Source organism: Primulina tabacum, chromosome 10 (assembly GCF_025594145.1).
Source record: "Primulina tabacum isolate GXHZ01 chromosome 10, ASM2559414v2, whole genome shotgun sequence".
NCBI lineage: Eukaryota > Viridiplantae > Streptophyta > Magnoliopsida > Lamiales > Gesneriaceae > Primulina > Primulina tabacum.
In genome coordinates, this window is record NC_134559.1 from 40685867 (window position 1) to 40704780 (window position 18914).

The 18914-nt window shown below is 44.4% G+C and overlaps 19 non-coding genes and 2 pseudogenes across 19 annotated transcripts; all 21 read right to left on the reverse strand.

Moving 5' to 3' along the window:
* Positions 1-673: 673 nt before the first annotated feature.
* LOC142509818 (5S ribosomal RNA) lies at positions 674-792 on the reverse strand. Its single transcript, XR_012807969.1, has one exon. It is a non-coding gene; the product is annotated as a 5S ribosomal RNA (ribosomal RNA).
* A 641-nt stretch (positions 793-1433) lies between these two features.
* On the reverse strand, positions 1434-1553 carry LOC142512263 (5S ribosomal RNA; annotated as a pseudogene).
* A 1465-nt stretch (positions 1554-3018) lies between these two features.
* LOC142508929 (5S ribosomal RNA) lies at positions 3019-3136 on the reverse strand. The gene has a single exon (XR_012807126.1). It is a non-coding gene; the product is annotated as a 5S ribosomal RNA (ribosomal RNA).
* A 682-nt stretch (positions 3137-3818) lies between these two features.
* LOC142512114 (5S ribosomal RNA) lies at positions 3819-3937 on the reverse strand (annotated as a pseudogene).
* Positions 3938-4620: 683 nt separating this feature from the next.
* On the reverse strand, positions 4621-4738 carry LOC142513630 (5S ribosomal RNA). The gene has a single exon (XR_012809567.1). It is a non-coding gene; the product is annotated as a 5S ribosomal RNA (ribosomal RNA).
* Positions 4739-5794: 1056 nt separating this feature from the next.
* On the reverse strand, positions 5795-5915 carry LOC142509058 (5S ribosomal RNA). The gene has a single exon (XR_012807248.1). It is a non-coding gene; the product is annotated as a 5S ribosomal RNA (ribosomal RNA).
* A 325-nt stretch (positions 5916-6240) lies between these two features.
* On the reverse strand, positions 6241-6361 carry LOC142516072 (5S ribosomal RNA). The gene has a single exon (XR_012811886.1). It is a non-coding gene; the product is annotated as a 5S ribosomal RNA (ribosomal RNA).
* A 682-nt stretch (positions 6362-7043) lies between these two features.
* On the reverse strand, positions 7044-7162 carry LOC142506824 (5S ribosomal RNA). The gene has a single exon (XR_012805100.1). It is a non-coding gene; the product is annotated as a 5S ribosomal RNA (ribosomal RNA).
* A 1257-nt stretch (positions 7163-8419) lies between these two features.
* Positions 8420-8538, reverse strand: LOC142506812 (5S ribosomal RNA). Its single transcript, XR_012805089.1, has one exon. It is a non-coding gene; the product is annotated as a 5S ribosomal RNA (ribosomal RNA).
* A 684-nt stretch (positions 8539-9222) lies between these two features.
* LOC142517187 (5S ribosomal RNA) lies at positions 9223-9341 on the reverse strand. The gene has a single exon (XR_012812947.1). It is a non-coding gene; the product is annotated as a 5S ribosomal RNA (ribosomal RNA).
* A 684-nt stretch (positions 9342-10025) lies between these two features.
* On the reverse strand, positions 10026-10144 carry LOC142514691 (5S ribosomal RNA). Its single transcript, XR_012810574.1, has one exon. It is a non-coding gene; the product is annotated as a 5S ribosomal RNA (ribosomal RNA).
* Positions 10145-10827: 683 nt separating this feature from the next.
* LOC142508400 (5S ribosomal RNA) lies at positions 10828-10946 on the reverse strand. Its single transcript, XR_012806614.1, has one exon. It is a non-coding gene; the product is annotated as a 5S ribosomal RNA (ribosomal RNA).
* Positions 10947-11630: 684 nt separating this feature from the next.
* Positions 11631-11749, reverse strand: LOC142513995 (5S ribosomal RNA). Its single transcript, XR_012809912.1, has one exon. It is a non-coding gene; the product is annotated as a 5S ribosomal RNA (ribosomal RNA).
* Positions 11750-12433: 684 nt separating this feature from the next.
* On the reverse strand, positions 12434-12552 carry LOC142513685 (5S ribosomal RNA). Its single transcript, XR_012809617.1, has one exon. It is a non-coding gene; the product is annotated as a 5S ribosomal RNA (ribosomal RNA).
* Positions 12553-13235: 683 nt separating this feature from the next.
* On the reverse strand, positions 13236-13354 carry LOC142517199 (5S ribosomal RNA). The gene has a single exon (XR_012812958.1). It is a non-coding gene; the product is annotated as a 5S ribosomal RNA (ribosomal RNA).
* Positions 13355-14038: 684 nt separating this feature from the next.
* LOC142513996 (5S ribosomal RNA) lies at positions 14039-14157 on the reverse strand. Its single transcript, XR_012809913.1, has one exon. It is a non-coding gene; the product is annotated as a 5S ribosomal RNA (ribosomal RNA).
* A 684-nt stretch (positions 14158-14841) lies between these two features.
* LOC142514692 (5S ribosomal RNA) lies at positions 14842-14960 on the reverse strand. The gene has a single exon (XR_012810575.1). It is a non-coding gene; the product is annotated as a 5S ribosomal RNA (ribosomal RNA).
* Positions 14961-15645: 685 nt separating this feature from the next.
* Positions 15646-15765, reverse strand: LOC142513280 (5S ribosomal RNA). The gene has a single exon (XR_012809235.1). It is a non-coding gene; the product is annotated as a 5S ribosomal RNA (ribosomal RNA).
* Positions 15766-16449: 684 nt separating this feature from the next.
* On the reverse strand, positions 16450-16568 carry LOC142513997 (5S ribosomal RNA). Its single transcript, XR_012809914.1, has one exon. It is a non-coding gene; the product is annotated as a 5S ribosomal RNA (ribosomal RNA).
* A 684-nt stretch (positions 16569-17252) lies between these two features.
* On the reverse strand, positions 17253-17371 carry LOC142517211 (5S ribosomal RNA). Its single transcript, XR_012812969.1, has one exon. It is a non-coding gene; the product is annotated as a 5S ribosomal RNA (ribosomal RNA).
* A 684-nt stretch (positions 17372-18055) lies between these two features.
* LOC142516178 (5S ribosomal RNA) lies at positions 18056-18173 on the reverse strand. The gene has a single exon (XR_012811986.1). It is a non-coding gene; the product is annotated as a 5S ribosomal RNA (ribosomal RNA).
* Between the last annotated feature and the right edge of the window lie 741 nt (positions 18174-18914).

The following is an 18914-nucleotide window of genomic DNA, read 5'->3' on the forward strand; positions in this document are numbered from 1 at the left end:
CGAATTGAGTGGGATGTTTATTCTTATATCCCGCGAGTCGTGTGGAGCGGGCGGCGAACGACAACACGCGGCACTGCTCTCGCCTAATCAAACCATGAAGTTAAGCGTTCTAGCGCGATGGCAGAGCTAGGATGGGTGATCTCCCTGGGCAGTCCTCGTGTCGCGACCATTTACGTAAATTATGGATAAAACATCGAAATAATTGTTTTTAATGAGTTAACCGTCTCCGGAGTAATCTGCGTCATACCCTTCCGCACAGAACCGGCTCACGACAACAAAAATCTCTAAATGTTCCCAGAAAATAGAAAAAATAAGAAGAAGAAATAGCGAATGTAAAGCTATTATTATGCCTAGGATACGATAATGGAACCGGGGTCGAATTTTTAAAATCCTAAGCGGATTTCTCGAGGAAACGAAAGTTTAACAGAAGCTGAAAATCGAAATAAAAGGTTCTTAGAGAAGGAATTCGGTTAAAATCTCGCCAGCTCATTGCGGAGAAATGAGTCTCGTTTGTTTCCCGTTTACAATCAAATTAGGCTACAATTTTGTCCAAATCCGGAAGTGCCCGTGCTACGTTAATTTCACATGTCTTATCTTGTACCGATCGAGATTCAGATGATTTGAGCCGAAAATTGTTTGTCAACAAGCAATCAAAAATATAAAAACACGAAAAAGAGTGCAACACGAGGACTTCCCAGGGAGTCACCCATCCTAGTACTGCTCTCGTCCATGCACGCTTAACTTCGGAGTTCTGATGGGATATGGTACATTAGTGCTAATATGATCGCACCCGACATTGAGTGGGAGTTCGAGTACGTGTGGAGCGGGAGGCACTTCTCTCGCCTAATCAGAATCATGGTTAAGCGTTCTAGCGCGATGTCATGGCTAGGATGGGACCTCCCTGGGCAGTCCTTGTTTCGCGACCGTTTACGTAAATTATGGCTAAAACAGTCGAAATAATTGTTTTTAATGAGTTAACCGTCTCCGGAGTAATCTGCGTCATACCCTTCCGCACAGTACCGGCTCACGACAACAAAATCGCTAAATTTTCACAGAAAATAGAAAAAAAATAAGAAGAAGAAAATAGCGAATGTAAAGCTATTATTGCCTGGGATACGATAAAATGGAACCGGAATCGAATTTCGAACTTCCTAAGCGGATTTCTTGAGAAAACGAAAGCTTAATAGAAGCGAAAATAGCAAATTAAGGGTCTTAGAGAAGGAATTCGCCTAAAATCTCGCCACCTCATTGCGGAGTAATGATTCTCGTTCGTTTGCCCGTTTACAATCAAATTAGCCTACAATTTTGTCCAAATCCGGCAGTGCCCGAGCTACGTTGATTTCACATGTCTTATCTAGTCCCGATCGAGATTCAGATGATTTGAGCCGAAAATCTTCTATCAACAAGTAATCAAAAATAGAAAAACACGAAAAGGGGTGCAACATGAGAACTTCCCAAGGGTCACCCATCCTAGTAGTGCTCTCGCCTAAGCACGCTTAACTTTGAAGTTCTGATGGGATCCCTGGTGCATTAGTGCTGGTATGATCACACACGACATTTAGTGGGATGTTTATTCTTATATCCCTCGAGTACGTGTGGAGCGGACGGCGATGGACAACACGCGGCACTGCTCTCGCCCAATCAGAACCACGAAGTTAAACGTTCTGGCGCGATGACAGAGGTAGGATGGGTGACCTCCTTGGGAAGACCTCGTGTCGCGACCGTTTACCGTAAATTATGGATAAAACAATCGAAATAATTATTTTTAATGAGTTAACAGTCTCCAGAGTAATGTGTGTCATACCCTTCCGCACAGAACTGGCTCACGACAACAAAAATCGCTAAATGTCCCAGAAAATAGAAAAAAAAATAAGAGAAGAAAATAGCGAATGTAAAGCTATTATCATGTCTGGGATACAATAAAATGGAACCGAAATCGAATTTCGAACTTCCTAAGCGCATTTATCGAGGAAACGGAAGCTTAACAGAAGCGAAAAATCGCAAATTAGAGGGTCTTAGAGAAGGAATTAAGCTAAACTCTCGCCACCTCATTGCGGAGTAATGAGTTTCGTTCGTTTGCCCGTTTACAATCAAATTAGGCTACAATTATGTCCAAATCCGTCAATGCCCGAGATACGTTGATTTCACATGTCTTATCTGATCCCGATCGAGATTCAGATGATTTGAGCCGAAAAATCGTCTGTCAACAAGTAATCAAAAATAGAAAAACACGAACAGGGGGGTCACCCATCCTAGTACTGCTCTCGCCCAAGCACGCTTAACTTCGGAGTTTTGATGGGATTCGGTGAATTAGTGCTGGTATGATCGCACCTGACATTGAGTGGGATGTTTATCCTTATATCCCTCGAGTACGTGTGGAGCGGGTGGCGATGGACAACACGCGGCACTGCTCTCGCCCAATCATACCCATGAAGTTAAGCTTTCTGGCGCGATGGCAGAGGTAGGATGGGTGACCTCCTTGGGAAGACCTCGTGTCGCGACCGTTTATGTAAATTATGGATAAAACAGTCGAAATAATTGTTTTTAATGAGTTAACCGTCTCCGGAGTAATCTGCGTCATACCCTTCCGCACAGAACCTACTAACGATAACAAAAATCGATAAATGTTTCCAGAAAATAGATTAAAAATAAGAAGAAGGAAATAACAATTGTAAAGCAATTATTATGCATTGGATACGATAAAATGGAACCGGAATCGAATTTCGAACTTCCTAAGCGGATTTCTCGAGGAAACAAAAGCTTAACAGAAGCGGTAAATCGCAAATTAGAGGGTCTTAGAGAAGGAATTCGGCTAAAATCTTGCCAGCTCATTGCGTAGTAATGAGTCTCGTTCGTTTGCCCGTTTACAATCAAATTAGCCTACAATTTTGTTCAAATCCGGCGGCAGTGCCCGAGCTACTTTCATTTCACATGTCTTATCTGGTCTCGATCGAGATTCAGATGATTTGAGCCGAAAATCGTCTGTCACAAGTAATCAGAAATAGAAAAACACGAAAAGGGATGCAACACGAGGACTTCCCAGGGGATCACCCATCCTAGTATTGCTTTCGCCCAAGCACGCTTAACTTCGGAGTTCTGATGGGATCCGGTGCATTAGTGCTAGTTGATCGCACCCGACATTGAGTGGGATGTCTATTCTTATATCCCTCGAGTACGTGTGGAGCGGGCGGCGATGGACAACACGCGGAACTGCTCTCGCCCAATCATAACCATGAAGTTAAGTGTTCTGGCTCGATGGCAGAGGTAGGATGGGTGACCTCTTTGGGAAGACCTCGTGTCGCGACCGTTTACGTAAATTATAGATAAAACAGTCAAAATAATTGTTTTTAATGAGTTGACCGTCTCCGTTGTAATCTGCGTCATACCCTTCCGCACAGAACCGGCTCACGACAACAAAATCGATAAATGTTCCCAGAAAATAAAAAAAAAATAAGAAGAAGGAAATAACGAATGTAAAGCTATTATTATTCCTGGGATACGATAAAATGGAACCAGAATCGAATTTCAAACTTCCTAAGCGGATTTCTCGAGGAAACGAAAGCTTAACAGAAGCGGTAAATCGCAAATTAGAGGGTCTTAGAGAAGGAATTCGGCTAAAATCTCGTCAGCTCATTGCGTAGTAATGAGTATCGTCCGTTTGCCCGTTTACAATCAAATTAGCCTCAATTTTGTCCAAATCCGGCAGTGCCCGAGCTACTTTCATTTAACATGTCTTATCTGGTCTCCGATCGAGATTCAGATGATTTGAGCCGAAAATCGTCTGTCAACAAATAATCAAAAATATAAAAACACGAAAAGAGGTGCAACACGAGGACTTCCCAGGGGTCACCAATCCTAATATTGCTCTCCGCCCAAGCATGCTTAACTTCGTAGTTCTGATGGGATCCGGTGCATTAGTGCTGGTATGATCGCACCCGACATTGAGTGGGATGTTTATTCTTATATCCCTCGAGTACGTGTGGAGCGGGTGGCGATGGACAACACGCGGCACTGCTCTCGCCCAATCATAACCACGAAGTTAAGCGTTCTGGCGCGGATGGCAGAGGTAGTATGGGTGACCTCCCTGGGAAGACCTCGTGTCGCGATCGTTTACGTAAATTATGGATAAAACTAGTCGAAATAATTGTTTTAAATTAGTTAACCGTCTCCGGAGTAATCTGCGTCATACCCTTCCGCACAGAACTGGCTCACGACAACAAAAATCGATAAATGTTCCCAGAAAATAGATTAAAATAAGAAGAAGGAAATAACGAATGTAAAGCAATTATTATGCATAGGATACGATAAAATAGAACCGGAATCGAATTTTGAACTTCCTAGGCGGATTTCTCGAGGAAACGAAAGCTGAACAGAAGCGGTAAATCGCAAATTAGAGGGTCTTAGAGAAGGAATTCGGCTAAAATCTCGTCAGCTCATTGCGTAGTCATGAGTCTCCTCCGTTTGCCCGTTTACAATCAAATTAGCCTACAATTTTGTCCAAATCCGGCAGTGCCCGAGCCACGTTGATTTCACATGTCTTATCTAGTCCCGATCGAGATTCAGATTATTTGAGCCGAAAATCGTCAGTCAACAAGTAATCAAAAATAGAAAAACACGAAAAGGGTGCAACACGAGGACTTCCCAGGGGGTCACCCATCCTAGTACTGCTCTCGCCCAAGCACCTTAACTTCGGAGTTCTGATGGGATCCGGTGCATTAGTGCTGGTATGATTGCACCCGACATTGAGTGGGATGTTTATTCTTATATCCCTCGAGTACGTGTGGAGCGGGCGGCGAAGGACAACACGCGGCACTACTCTCGCCCAATCATAACCATGAAGTTAAGCGTTCTGGCGCGATGGCAGAGCTAGGATGGGTGACCACCCTGGGAAGACCTCGTGTCGCGATCGTTTACGTAAATTATGGATAAAACAGTCGAAATTATTGTTTTTAATGAGTTAACCGTCTCCGGAGTAATCTGCGTCATACCCTTCCGCACAGAACCGGCTCACGACAACAAAAATCGATAAATGTTCCCAGAAAATAGAAAAAAAAATAAGAAGAAGGAAATAACGAATGTAAAGCTATTATTATGCCTGGGCTACGATAAAATAGAACCGGAATCGAATTTCGAACTTCCTAAGCGGATTTCTCGAGGAAACGAAAGCTTAACAGAAGCGGTAAATCGCAAATTAGAGGGTCTTAGAGAAGAAATTCGGCTAAAATCTCGTCAGCTCATTGCGTAGTAATGAGTCTCGTCCGCTTGCCCGTTTACAATCAAATTAGCCTACAATTTTGTCCAAATCCGGCAGTGCCCGAGCTACTTTCATTTCACATGTTTTATCTGGTCCCGATCGAGATTCAGATGATTTGAGCCGAAAGTCGTCTGTCAACAAGTAATCAAAATAGAAAAACACGAAAAGGGGTGCAACACGAGGACTTCCAAGAATGTAAAGCTATTATTATTCCTGAGATACGATAAAATGGATCCGGAATCGAATTTCGAACTTCCTGAACTGATTTCTCGAGGAAACGGAACATTAATAGAAGCGGTAAATTGCAAATTAGAGGGTCTTAGAGAAGAAATTTAGCTAAAATCTCGCGAGCACTTTGCGGAGTAATGAGTCTCGTCCGTTTGCCCGTTTACAATAAAATTAGCCTACAATTTTGTCCAAATCAGGCAGTACCCGAGCTACAGTGATTTCACATGTCTTATTTGGTCCCGATCGAGATTCAGATGATTTGAGCAGAAAATCGTCCGTCAACAAGTAATCAAAAATAGAAAAACATGAAAAGGGGTGCAACACGAGGACTTCCCAGGTGGTCACCGATCCTAGTACTGCGCTTTCGCCCAAGCACGCTTAACTTTGGAGTTCTGATGGGATCCGATGCATTAGTGCTGGTATGATCGCACCCGACATTGAGTGGGATGTTTATTCTTTTATCCCTCGAGTACGTGTGGAGCGGGCAGCAATGGACAACACGCGGCACTGCTCTCGCCCAATCATAACCATGAAGTTAAGCGTTCTGGCGCGATGGCAGAGCTAGGATGGGTGACCTCCCCGGGAAGACCTCGTCCGTTTGCCCGTTTACAATCAAATTAGCCTACAATTTTGTCCAAATCCGGCATTACCCGAGCTACTTTCATTTCACATGTCTTATCTAGTCTCGATCGAGATTCAGATGATTTGAGCCGAAAATCGTCTGTCAACAAGTAATCAAAAATAGAAAAACACGAAAAGGGGTGCAAGACGAGGACTTCCCAGGGGGTCACCCATCCTAGTACTGAGCTTTCGCCCAAGCACGCTTAACTTCGGAGTTCTGATGGGATCCGGTGCATTAGTGCTGGTATGATCGCACCCGACATTGAGTGGGATGTTTATTCTAATATCCCTCGAAGACGTGTGGAGCGGGCGGCGATGGACAACACGCGGCACTGCTCTCGCCCAATCATAACCATGAAGTTAAGCGTTCTGGCGCGATGGCAGAGTTAGGATGGGTGACCTCCCTGGGAAGACCTCGTGTCGCGACCGTTTACGTAAATTATGGTTAAAAGAGTCGAAATAATTGTTTTTAATGAGTTAACCGTCTCCGGAGTAATCTGCGTCATATCCTTCCGCACAGAACCGGCTCACGACAATAAAAATCGATAAATGTTCCCATAAAATAGAAAAAAATAAGAAGAAGGAAATAACGAATGTAAAGCTATTATTATGCCTGGGATACGATAAAATGGAACCGGAACCGAATTTCAAACTTCCTAAGCGGATTTCTCGAGGAAACGAAAGCTTAACAAAAGCGGTAAATCGCAAATTAGAGGGTCTTAGAGAAGGAATTCGGCTAAAATCTCGTCAGCTCATTGCGTAGTAATGAGTCTCGTCCGTTTGCCCGTTTACAATCAAATTAGCCTACAATTTTGTCCAAATCCGGCATTGCCCGAGCTACTTTCATTTCACATGTCTTATCTGGTCTCGATCGAGATTCAGATGATTTGAGCCGAAAATCGTCTGTCAACAAGTAATCAGAAATAGAAAAACACGAAAAGGGGTGCAACACGAGGACTTCCCAGGGTGTCACCCATCCTAGTACTGCTCTCACCCAAGCACGCTTAACTTCGGAGTTCTGATGGGATCCGGTGTATTAGTGCTCGTAAGATTGCACCCGACATTGAGTGGGATGTTTATTCTTATATCTCTCGAGTACGTGTGGAGCGGGCGGCGATGGACAACACGCGGCACTGCTCTCGCCCAATCATAACCACGAAGTTAAGCGTTCTGGCGCGATGGCAGAGGTAGGATGCGTGACCTCCCTTGGAAGACCTCGTGTCGCGATCGTTTACGTAAATTATGGATAAAACAGTCGAAATAATTGTTTTTAATTAGTTAACCGTCTCCGGAGTAATCTGCGTCATACCCTTCCGCACAGAACCGGCTCACGACAACAAAAATCGATAAATGTTCCCAGAAAATAGAAAAAAAAATAAGAAGAAGGAAATAACGAATGTAAAGCTATTATTATGCCTGGGCTACGATAAAATAGAACCGGAATCGAATTTTGAACTTCCTAGGCGGATTTCTCGAGGAAACGAAAGCTGAACAAAAGCGGTAAATCGCAAATTAGAGGGTCTTAGAGAAGGAATTCGGCTAAAATCTCGTCAGCTCATTGCGTAGTCATGAGTCTCGTCCGTTTGCCCGTTTGATGGGATCCGGTGCATTAGTGCTGGTATGATCGCACCCGACATTGAGTGGGATGTTTATTCTTATATCCCTCGAGTACGTGTGGAGCGGGCGGCGATGGACAACACGCGGCACTGCTTTCGCCCAATCATAACCACGAAGTTATGCGTTCTGGCGCGATGGCAGAGGTAGTATGGGTGACATCCCTGGGAAGACCTCGTGTCCCGATCGTTTACGTAAATTATGGATAAAACAGTCGAAATAATTGTTTTAAATTAGTTAACCGTCTCCGGAGTAATCTGCGTCATACCCTTCCGCACAGAACCGGCTCACGACAACAAAAATCGATAAATGTTCCCAGAAAATAGAAAAAAAATAAGAAGAAGGAAATAACGAATGTAAAGCTATTATTATGCCTGGGATACGATAAAATGGAACCGGAATCGAATTTCGAACTTCCTAAGCGGATTTCTCGAGGAAACGAAAACTTAACAGAAGCGTTAAATCGCAAATTAGAGGGTCTTAGAGAAGGAATTCGGCTAAAATCTCGTCAGCTCATTGCGTAGTAATGAATCTCGTCCGTTTGCCCCGTTTAAAATCAAATTAGCCTACAATTTTGTCCAAATCCGGCAGTGCCCGAGCTACTTTCATTTCACATGTCTTATTTGGTCCCGATCGAGATTCAGATGATTTGAGCCGAAAATCGTCTGTCAACAAGTAATCAAAAATAGAAAAACACGAAAAAGGGTGCAACACGAAGACTTCCCAGGGGGTCACTCATTCTAGTACTGCTCTCGCCCAAGCACGCTTAACTTCGGAGTTCTGATGGGATCCGGTGCATTAGTGCTAGTAAGATCGCACTCGACATTGAGTTGGATGTTTATTCTTATATCTCTCGTGTACGTGTGGAGCGGGCGGCGATGGACAACACGCGGCACTGCTCTCGCCCAATCATAACCATGAAGTTAAGCGTTCTGGCGCGATGGCAGAGCTAGGATGGGTGACCTCCCTGGGAAGACCTCGTGTCGCGACCGTTTACGTAAATTATGGATAAAACAGTCGAAGTAATTGTTTTTAATTAGTTAACCATCTCCGGAGTAATCTGCGTCATACCCTTCCGCACAGAACCGGCGCACGACAACAAAAATCGATAAATGTTCCCAGAAAATAGAAAAAAAAATAAGAAGAAGGAAATAACGAATGTAAAGCTATTATTATGCCTGGGATACGATAAAATGGAACCGGAATCGAATTTCGAACTTCCTAAGCAGATTTCTCGAGGAAACGAAAGCTTAACAGAAGCGTTAAATCGAAAATTAGTCGGTCTTAGAGAAGGAATTCGGCTAAAATCTCGTCAGCTCATTGCGTAGTAATGAGTCTCGTCCGTTTGCCCGTTTACAATCAAATTAGCCTACAATTTTGTCCAAATCCGGCAGTGCCCGAGCTACTTTCATTTCACATGTTTTATCTGGTCCCGATCGAGATTCAGATGATTTGAGCCGAAAATCGTCTATCAACAAGTAATCAAAAATAGAAAAACACGAAAAAGGGTGCAACACGAGGACTTCCCAGGGGGTCACCCATCCTAGTACTGCTCTCGCCCAAGCACGCTTAACTTCGGAGTTCTGATGGGATCCGGTGCATTAGTGCTGGTATGATCGCACCCGACATTGAGTGGGATGTTTATTCTTATATCCCTCGAGTACGTGTGGAGCGGGCGGCGATGGACAACACGCGGCACTGCTTTCGCCCAATCATAACCACGAAGTTAAGCGTTCTGGCGCGATGGCAGAGGTAGTATGGGTGACCTCCCTGGGAAGACCTCGTGTCCCGATCGTTTACGTAAATTATGGATAAAACAGTCGAAATAATTGTTTTAAATTAGTTAACCGTCTCCGGAGTAATCTGCGTCATACCCTTCCTCACAGAACCGGCTCACGACAACAAAAATCGATAAATGTTCCCAGAAAATAGAAAAAAAAATAAGAAGAAGGAAATAACGAATGTAAAGCTATTATTATGCCTGGGATACGATAAAATGGAACCGGAATCGAATTTCGAACTTCCTAAGCGGATTTCTCGAGGAAACGAAAACTTAACAGAAGCGTTAAATCGCAAATTAGAGGGTCTTAGAGAAGGAATTCGGCTAAAATCTCGTCAGCTCATTGCGTAGTAATGAGTCTCGTCCGTTTGCCCGTTTACAATCAAATTAGCCTACAATTTTGTCCGAATCCGGCAGTGCCCGAGCTACTTTCATTTCACATGTCTTATCTGGTCCCGATCGAGATTCAGATGATTTGAGCCGAAAATCGTCTGTCAACAAGTAATCAAAAATAGAAAAACACGAAAAAGGGTGCAACACGAGGACTTCCCAGGGGGTCACTCATCCTAGTACTGCTCTCGCCCAAGCACGCTTAACTTCGGAGTTCTGATGGGATCCGGTGCATTAGTGCTAGTAAGATCGCACCCGACATTGAGTGGATGTTTATTCTTATATCCCTCGTGTACGTGTGGAGCGGGCGGCGATGGACAACACGCGGCACTGCTCTCGCCCAATCATAACCATGAAGTTAAGCGTTCTGGCGCGATGGCAGAGCTAGGATGGGTGACCTCCCTGGGAAGACCTCGTGTCGCGACCGTTTACGTAAATTATGGATAAAACAGTCGAAGTAATTGTTTTTAATTAGTTAACCATCTCCGGAGTAATCTGCGTCATACCCTTCCGCACAGAACCGGCGCACGACAACAAAAATCGATAAATGTTCCCAGAAAATAGAAAAAAAAATAAGAAGAAGGAAATAACGAATGTAAAGCTATTATTATGCCTGGGATACGATAAAATGGAACCGGAATCGTATTTCGAACTTCCTAAGCGGATTTCTCGAGGAAACGAAAGCTTAACAGAAGCGTTAAATCGCAAATTAGTGGGTCTTAGAGAAGGAATTCGGCTAAAATCTCGTCAGCTCATTACGTAGTAATGAGTCTCGTCCGTTTGCCCGTTTACAATCAAATTAGCCTACAATTTTGTCCAAATCCGGCAGTGCCCGAGCTACTTTCATTTCACATGTTTTATCTGGTCCCGATCGAGATTCAGATGATTTGAGCCGAAAATCGTCTATCAACAAGTAATCAAAAATAGAAAAACACGAAAAAAGGTGCAACACGAGGACTTCCCAGGGGGTCACCCACCCTAGTACTGCTCTCGCCCAAGCACGCTTAACTTCGGAGTTCTGATGGGATCCGGTGCATTAGTGCTGGTATGATCGCACCCGACATTGAGTGGGATGTTTATTCTTATATCCCTCGAGTACGTGTGGAGCGGGCGGCGATGGACAACACGCGGCACTGCTTTCGCCCAATCATAACCACGAAGTTAAGCGTTCTGGCGCGATGGCAGAGGTAGTATGGGTGACCTCCCTGGGAAGACCTCGTGTCCCGATCGTTTACGTAAATTATGGATAAAACAGTCGAAATAATTGTTTTTAATGAGTTAACCGTCTCCGGAGTAATCTGCGTCATACCCTTCCGCACAGAACCGGCTCACGACAACAAAAATCGATAAATGTTCCCAGAAAATAGAAAAAAAAATAAGAAGAAGGAAATAACGAATGTAAAGCTATTATTATGCCTGGGATACGATAAAATGGAACCGGAATCGAATTTCGAACTTCCTAAGCGGATTTCTCGAGGAAACGAAAGCTTAACAGAAGCGTTAAATCGCAAATTAGAGGGTCTTAGAGAAGGAATTCGGCTAAAATCTCGTCAGCTCATTGCGTAGTAATGAGTCTCGTCCGTTTGCCCGTTTACAATCAAATTAGCCTACAATTTTGTCCGAATCCGGCAGTGCCCGAGCTACTTTCATTTCACATGTCTTATCTGGTCCCGATCGAGATTCAGATGATTTGAGCCGAAAATCGTCTGTCAACAAGTAATCAAAAATAGAAAAACACGAAAAAGGGTGCAACACGAGGACTTCCCAGGGGGTCACCAATCCTAGTACTGCTCTCGCCCAAGCACGCTTAACTTCGGAGTTCTGATGGGATCCGGTGCATTAGTGCTGGTAAGATCGCACCCGACATTGAGTGGGATGTTTATTCTTATATCCCTCGTGTACGTGTGGAGCGGGCGGCGATGGACAACACGCGGCACTGCTTTCGCCCAATCATAACCACGAAGTTAAGCGTTCTGGCGCGATGGCAGAGGTAGTATGGGTGACCTCCCTGGGAAGACCTCGTGTCGCGATCGTTTACGTAAATTATGGATAAAACAGTCGAAATAATTGTTTTTAATTAGTTAACCGTCTCCGGAGTAATCTGCGTCATACCCTTCCGCACAGAACCGGCTCACGACAACAAAAATCGATAAATGTTCCCAGAAAATAGAAAAAAAAATAAGAAGAAGGAAATAACGAATGTAAAGCTATTATTATGCCTGGGATACGATAAAATGGAACCGGAATCGAATTTCGAACTTCCTAAGCGGATTTCTCGAGGAAACGAAAACTTAACAGAAGCGTTAAATCGCAAATTAGAGGGTCTTAGAGAAGGAATTCGGCTAAAATCTCGTCAGCTCATTGCGTAGTAATGAGTCTCGTCCGTTTGCCCGTTTACAATCAAATTAGCCTACAATTTTGTCCGAATCCGGCAGTGCCCGAGCTACTTTCATTTCACATGTCTTATCTGGTCCCGATCGAGATTCAGATGATTTGAGCCGAAAATCGTCTGTCAACAAGTAATCAAAAATAGAAAAACACGAAAAAGGGTGCAACACGAGGACTTCCCAGGGGGTCACTCATCCTAGTACTGCTCTCGCCCAAGCACGCTTAACTTCGGAGTTCTGATGGGATCCGGTGCATTAGTGCTGGTAAGATCGCACCCGACATTGAGTGGATGTTTATTCTTATATCCCTCGTGTACGTGTGGAGCGGGCGGCGATGGACAACACGCGGCACTGCTCTCGCCCAATCATAACCATGAAGTTAAGCGTTCTGGCGCGATGGCAGAGCTAGGATGGGTGACCTCCCTGGGAAGACCTCGTGTCGCGACCGTTTACGTAAATTATGGATAAAACAGTCGAAGTAATTGTTTTTAATTAGTTAACCGTCTCCGGAGTAATCTGCGTCATACCCTTCCGCACAGAACCGGCTCACGACAACAAAAATCGATAAATGTTCCCAGAAAATAGAAAAAAAAATAAGAAGAAGGAAATAACGAATGTAAAGCTATTATTATGCCTGGGATACGATAAAATGGAACCGGAATCGAATTTCGAACTTCCTAAGCGGATTTCTCGAGGAAACGAAAGCTTAACAGAAGCGGTAAATCGCAAATTAGAGGGTCTTAGAGAAGGAATTCGGCTAAAATCTCGTCAGCTCATTGCGTAGTAATGAGTCTCGTCCGTTTGCCCGTTTACAATCAAATTAGCCTACAATTTTGTCCAAATCCGGCAGTGCCCGAGCTACTTTCATTTCACATGTCTTATCTGGTCCCGATCGAGATTCAGATGATTTGAGCCGAAAATCGTCTGTCAACAAGTAATCAAAAATAGAAAAACACGAAAAAGGGTGCAACACGAGGACTTCCCAGGGGGTCACCCATCCTAGTACTGCTCTCGCCCAAGCACGCTTAACTTCGGAGTTCTGATGGGATCCGGTGCATTAGTGCTGGTATGATCGCACCCGACATTGAGTGGGATGTTTATTCTTATATCCCTCGAGTACGTGTGGAGCGGGCGGCGATGGACAACACGCGGCACTGCTTCTCGCCCAATCATAACCACGAAGTTAAGCGTTCTGGCGCGATGGCAGAGGTAGTATGGGTGACCTCCCTGGGAAGACCTCGTGTCGCGATCGTTTACGTAAATTATGGATAAAACAGTCGAAATAATTGTTTTAATTAGTTAACCGTCTCCGGAGTAATCTGCGTCATACCCTTCCGCACAGAACCGGCTCACGACAACAAAAATCGATAAATGTTCCCAGAAAATAGAAAAAAAAATAAGAAGAAGGAAATAACGAATGTAAAGCTATTATTATGCCTGGGATACGATAAAATGGAACCGGAATCGAATTTCGAACTTCCTAAGCGGATTTCTCGAGGAAACGAAAGCTTAACAGAAGCGTTAAATCGCAAATTAGAGGGTCTTAGAGAAGGAATTCGGCTAAAATCTCGTCAGCTCATTGCGTAGTAATGAGTCTCGTCCGTTTGCCCGTTTACAATCAAATTAGCCTACAATTTTGTCCGAATCCGGCAGTGCCCGAGCTACTTTCATTTCACATGTCTTATCTGGTCCCGATCGAGATTCAGATGATTTGAGCCGAAAATCGTCTGTCAACAAGTAATCAAAAATAGAAAAACACGAAAAAGGGTGCAACACGAGGACTTCCCAGGGGGTCACCAATCCTAGTACTGCTCTCGCCCAAGCACGCTTAACTTCGGAGTTCTGATGGGATCCGGTGCATTAGTGCTGGTAAGATCGCACCCGACATTGAGTGGGATGTTTATTCTTATATCCCTCGTGTACGTGTGGAGCGGGCGGCGATGGACAACACGCGGCACTGCTTTCGCCCAATCATAACCACGAAGTTAAGCGTTCTGGCGCGATGGCAGAGGTAGTATGGGTGACCTCCCTGGGAAGACCTCGTGTCGCGATCGTTTACGTAAATTATGGATAAAACAGTCGAAATAATTGTTTTTAATTAGTTAACCGTCTCCGGAGTAATCTGCGTCATACCCTTCCGCACAGAACCGGCTCACGACAACAAAAATCGATAAATGTTCCCAGAAAATAGAAAAAAAAATAAGAAGAAGGAAATAACGAATGTAAAGCTATTATTATGCCTGGGATACGATAAAATGGAACCGGAATCGAATTTCGAACTTCCTAAGCGGATTTCTCGAGGAAACGAAAGCTTAACAGAAGCGTTAAATCGCAAATTAGAGGGTCTTAGAGAAGGAATTCGGCTAAAATCTCGTCAGCTCATTGCGTAGTAATGAGTCTCGTCCGTTTGCCCGTTTACAATCAAATTAGCCTACAATTTTGTCCGAATCCGGCAGTGCCCGAGCTACTTTCATTTCACATGTCTTATCTGGTCCCGATCGAGATTCAGATGATTTGAGCCGAAAATCGTCTGTCAACAAGTAATCAAAAATAGAAAAACACGAAAAAGGGTGCAACACGAGGACTTCCCAGGGGGTCACTCATCCTAGTACTGCTCTCGCCCAAGCACGCTTAACTTCGGAGTTCTGATGGGATCCGGTGCATTAGTGCTAGTAAGATCGCACCCGACATTGAGTTGGATGTTTATTCTTATATCCCTCGTGTACGTGTGGAGCGGGCGGCGATGGACAACACGCGGCACTGCTCTCGCCCAATCATAACCATGAAGTTAAGCGTTCTGGCGCGATGGCAGAGCTAGGATGGGTGACCTCCCTGGGAAGACCTCGTGTCGCGACCGTTTACGTAAATTATGGATAAAACAGTCGAAGTAATTGTTTTTAATTAGTTAACCATCTCCGGAGTAATCTGCGTCATACCCTTCCGCACAGAACCGGCTCACGACAACAAAAATCGATAAATGTTCCCAGAAAATAGAAAAAAAAATAAGAAGAAGGAAATAACGAATGTAAAGCTATTATTATGCCTGGGATACGATAAAATGGAACCGGAATCGAATTTCGAACTTCCTAAGCGGATTTCTCGAGGAAACGAAAGCTTAACAGAAGCGGTTAAATCGCAAATTAGAGGGTCTTAGAGAAGGAATTCGGCTAAAATCTCGTCAGCTCATTGCGTAGTAATGAGTCTCGTCCGTTTGCCCGTTTACAATCAAATTAGCCTACAATTTTGTCCAAATCCGGCAGTGCCCGAGCTACTTTCATTTCACATGTCTTATCTGGTCCCGATCGAGATTCAGATGATTTGAGCCGAAAATCGTCTGTCAACAAGTAATCAAAAATAGAAAAACACGAAAAAGGGTGCAACACGAGGACTTCCCAGGGGGTCACCCATCCCTAGTACTGCTCTCGCCCAAGCACGCTTAACTTCGGAGTTCTGATGGGATCCGGTGCATTAGTGCTGGTATGATCGCACCCGACATTGAGTGGGATGTTTATTCTTATATCCCTCGAGTACGTGTGGAGCGGGCGGCGATGGACAACACGCGGCACTGCTTTCGCCCAATCATAACCACGAAGTTAAGCGTTCTGGCGCGATGGCAGAGGTAGTATGGGTGACCTCCCTGGGAAGACCTCGTGTCCCGATCGTTTACGTAAATTATGGATAAAACAGTCGAAATAATTGTTTTAAATTAGTTAACCGTCTCCGGAGTAATCTGCGTCATACCCTTCCGCACAGAACCGGCTCACGACAACAAAAATCGATAAATGTTCCCAGAAAATAGAAAAAAAAATAAGAAGAAGGAAATAACGAATGTAAAGCTATTATTATGCCTGGGATACGATAAAATGGAACCGGAATCGAATTTCGAACTTCCTAAGCGGATTTCTCGAGGAAACGAAAGCTTAACAGAAGCGTTAAATCGCAAATTAGAGGGTCTTAGAGAAGGAATTCGGCTAAAATCTCGTCAGCTCATTGCGTAGTAATGAGTCTCGTCCGTTTGCCCGTTTACAATCAAATTAGCCTACAATTTTGTCCGAATCCGGCAGTGCCCGAGCTACTTTCATTTCACATGTCTTATCTGGTCCCGATCGAGATTCAGATGATTTGAGCCGAAAATCGTCTGTCAACAAGTAATCAAAAATAGAAAAACACGAAAAAGGGTGCAACACGAGGACTTCCCAGGGGGTCACCAATCCTAGTACTGCTCTCGCCCAAGCACGCTTAACTTCGGAGTTCTGATGGGATCCGGTGCATTAGTGCTGGTAAGATCGCACCCGACATTGAGTGGGATGTTTATTCTTATATCCCTCGTGTACGTGTGGAGCGGGCGGCGATGGACAACACGCGGCACTGCTCTCGCCCAATCATAACCAAGAAGTTAAGCGTTCTGGCGCGATGGCAGAGCTAGGATGGGTGACCTCCCTGGGAAGACCTCGTGTCGCGACCGTTTACGTAAATTATGGATAAAACAGTCGAAATAATTGTTTTTAATTAGTTAACCGTCTCCGGAGTAATCTGCGTCATACCCTTCCGCACAGAACCGGCTCACGACAACAAAAATCGATAAATGTTCCCAGAAAATAGAAAAAAAAATAAGAAGAAGGAAATAACGAATGTAAAGCTATTATTATGCCTGGGATACGATAAAATGGAACCGGAATCGAATTTCGAACTTCCTAAGCGGATTTCTCGAGGAAACGAAAGCTTAACAGAAGCGTTAAATCGCAAATTAGAGGGTCTTAGAGAAGGAATTCGGCTAAAATCTCGTGAGCTCATTGCGTAGTAATGAGTCTCGTCCGTTTGCCCGTTTACAATCAAATTAGCCTACAATTTTGTCCAAATCCGGCAGTGCCCAAGCTACTTTCATTTCACATGTTTTATCTGGTCCCGATCGAGATTCAGATGATTTGAGCCGAAAATCGTCTATCAACAAGTAATCAAAAATAGAAAAACACGAAAAAGGGTGCAACACGAGGACTTCCCAGGGGGTCACCCATCCTAGTACTGCTCTCGCCCAAGCACGCTTAACTTCGGAGTTCTGATGGGATCCGGTGCATTAGTGCTGGTATGATCGCACCCGACATTGAGTGGGATGTTTATTCTTATATCCCTCGAGTACGTGTGGAGCGGGCGGCGATGGACAACACGCGGCACTGCTCTCGCCCAATCATAACCACGAAGTTAAGCGTTCTGGCGCGATGGCAGAGGTAGTATGGGTGACCTCCCTGGGAAGACCTCGTGTCGCGATCGTTTACGTAAATTATGGATAAAACAGTCGAAATAATTGTTTTAAATTAGTTAACCGTCTCCGGAGTAATCTGCGTCATACCCTTCCGCACAGAACCGGCTCACGACAACAAAAATCGATAAATGTTCCCAGAAAATAGAAAAAAAATAAGAAGAAGGAAATAACGAATGTAAAGCTATTATTATGCCTGGGATACGATAAAATGGAACCGGAATCGAATTTCGAACTTCCTAAGCGGATTTCTCGAGGAAACGAAAGCTTAACAGAAGCGTTAAATCGCAAATTAGAGGGTCTTAGAGAAGGAATTCGGCTAAAATCTCGTCAGCTCATTGCGTAGTAATGAGTCTCGTCCGTTTGCCCGTTTACAATCAAATTAGCCTACAATTTTGTCCGAAATCCGGCAGTGCCCGAGCTACTTTCATTTCACATGTCTTATCTGGTCCCGATCGAGATTCAGATGATTTGAGCCGAAAATCGTCTGTCAACAAGTAATCAAAAATAGAAAAACACGAAAAAGGGTGCAACACGAGGACTTCCCAGGGGGTCACCCATCCTAGTACTGCTCTCGCCCAAGCACGCTTAACTTCGGAGTTCTGATGGATCCGGTGCATTAGTGCTAGTAAGATCGCACCCGACATTGAGTGGGATGTTTATTCTTATATCCCTCGTGTACGTGTGGATGCGGGCGGCGATGGACAACACGCGGCACTGCTCTCGCCCAATCATAACCACGAAGTTAAGCGTTCTGGCGCGATGGCAGAGCTAGGATGGGTGACCTCCCTGGGAAGACCTCGTGTCGCGACCGTTTACGTAAATTATGGATAAAACAGTCGAAATAATTGTTTTTAATTAGTTAACCGTTCCGGAGTAATCTGGTCATACCCTTCCGCACAGAACGGCTCACGACAACAAAATCGATAAATGTTCCAGAAAATAGAAAAAAAAATAAGAAGAAGGAATACACGAATGTAAAGCTATTATTATGCCTGGCATACGATTAACATGGACACCGGAATCGAATTTTCGAACTTACCTAAGGGATATTTCTCGAGGAAACGAAAGCTTTACAGACGCGTGTAACCATCGCAGCTAGAGGGTTCTTAGAGAAGGTAATTCGGCTAAATCACGTGCAGCTCATTGGGTAGATCAATGAGTCTTCAGTCGTTTGCCTTTTACAATCAATTAGCCTACCAATGTTGTACAATCCTCCTGGCAGTGGCACCCGGAGCTACTTTCATTTCCCATGTCTTATCTGATACCGATCGAGATTCAGTCGATTTGCGCCGCCCCTAGTCTTGTCATCAAGCTCATCCACACAGCAACACCCACCTGACAAACGGGTGCAACAGAGGATTCAGGGGGTCACCATCTAGT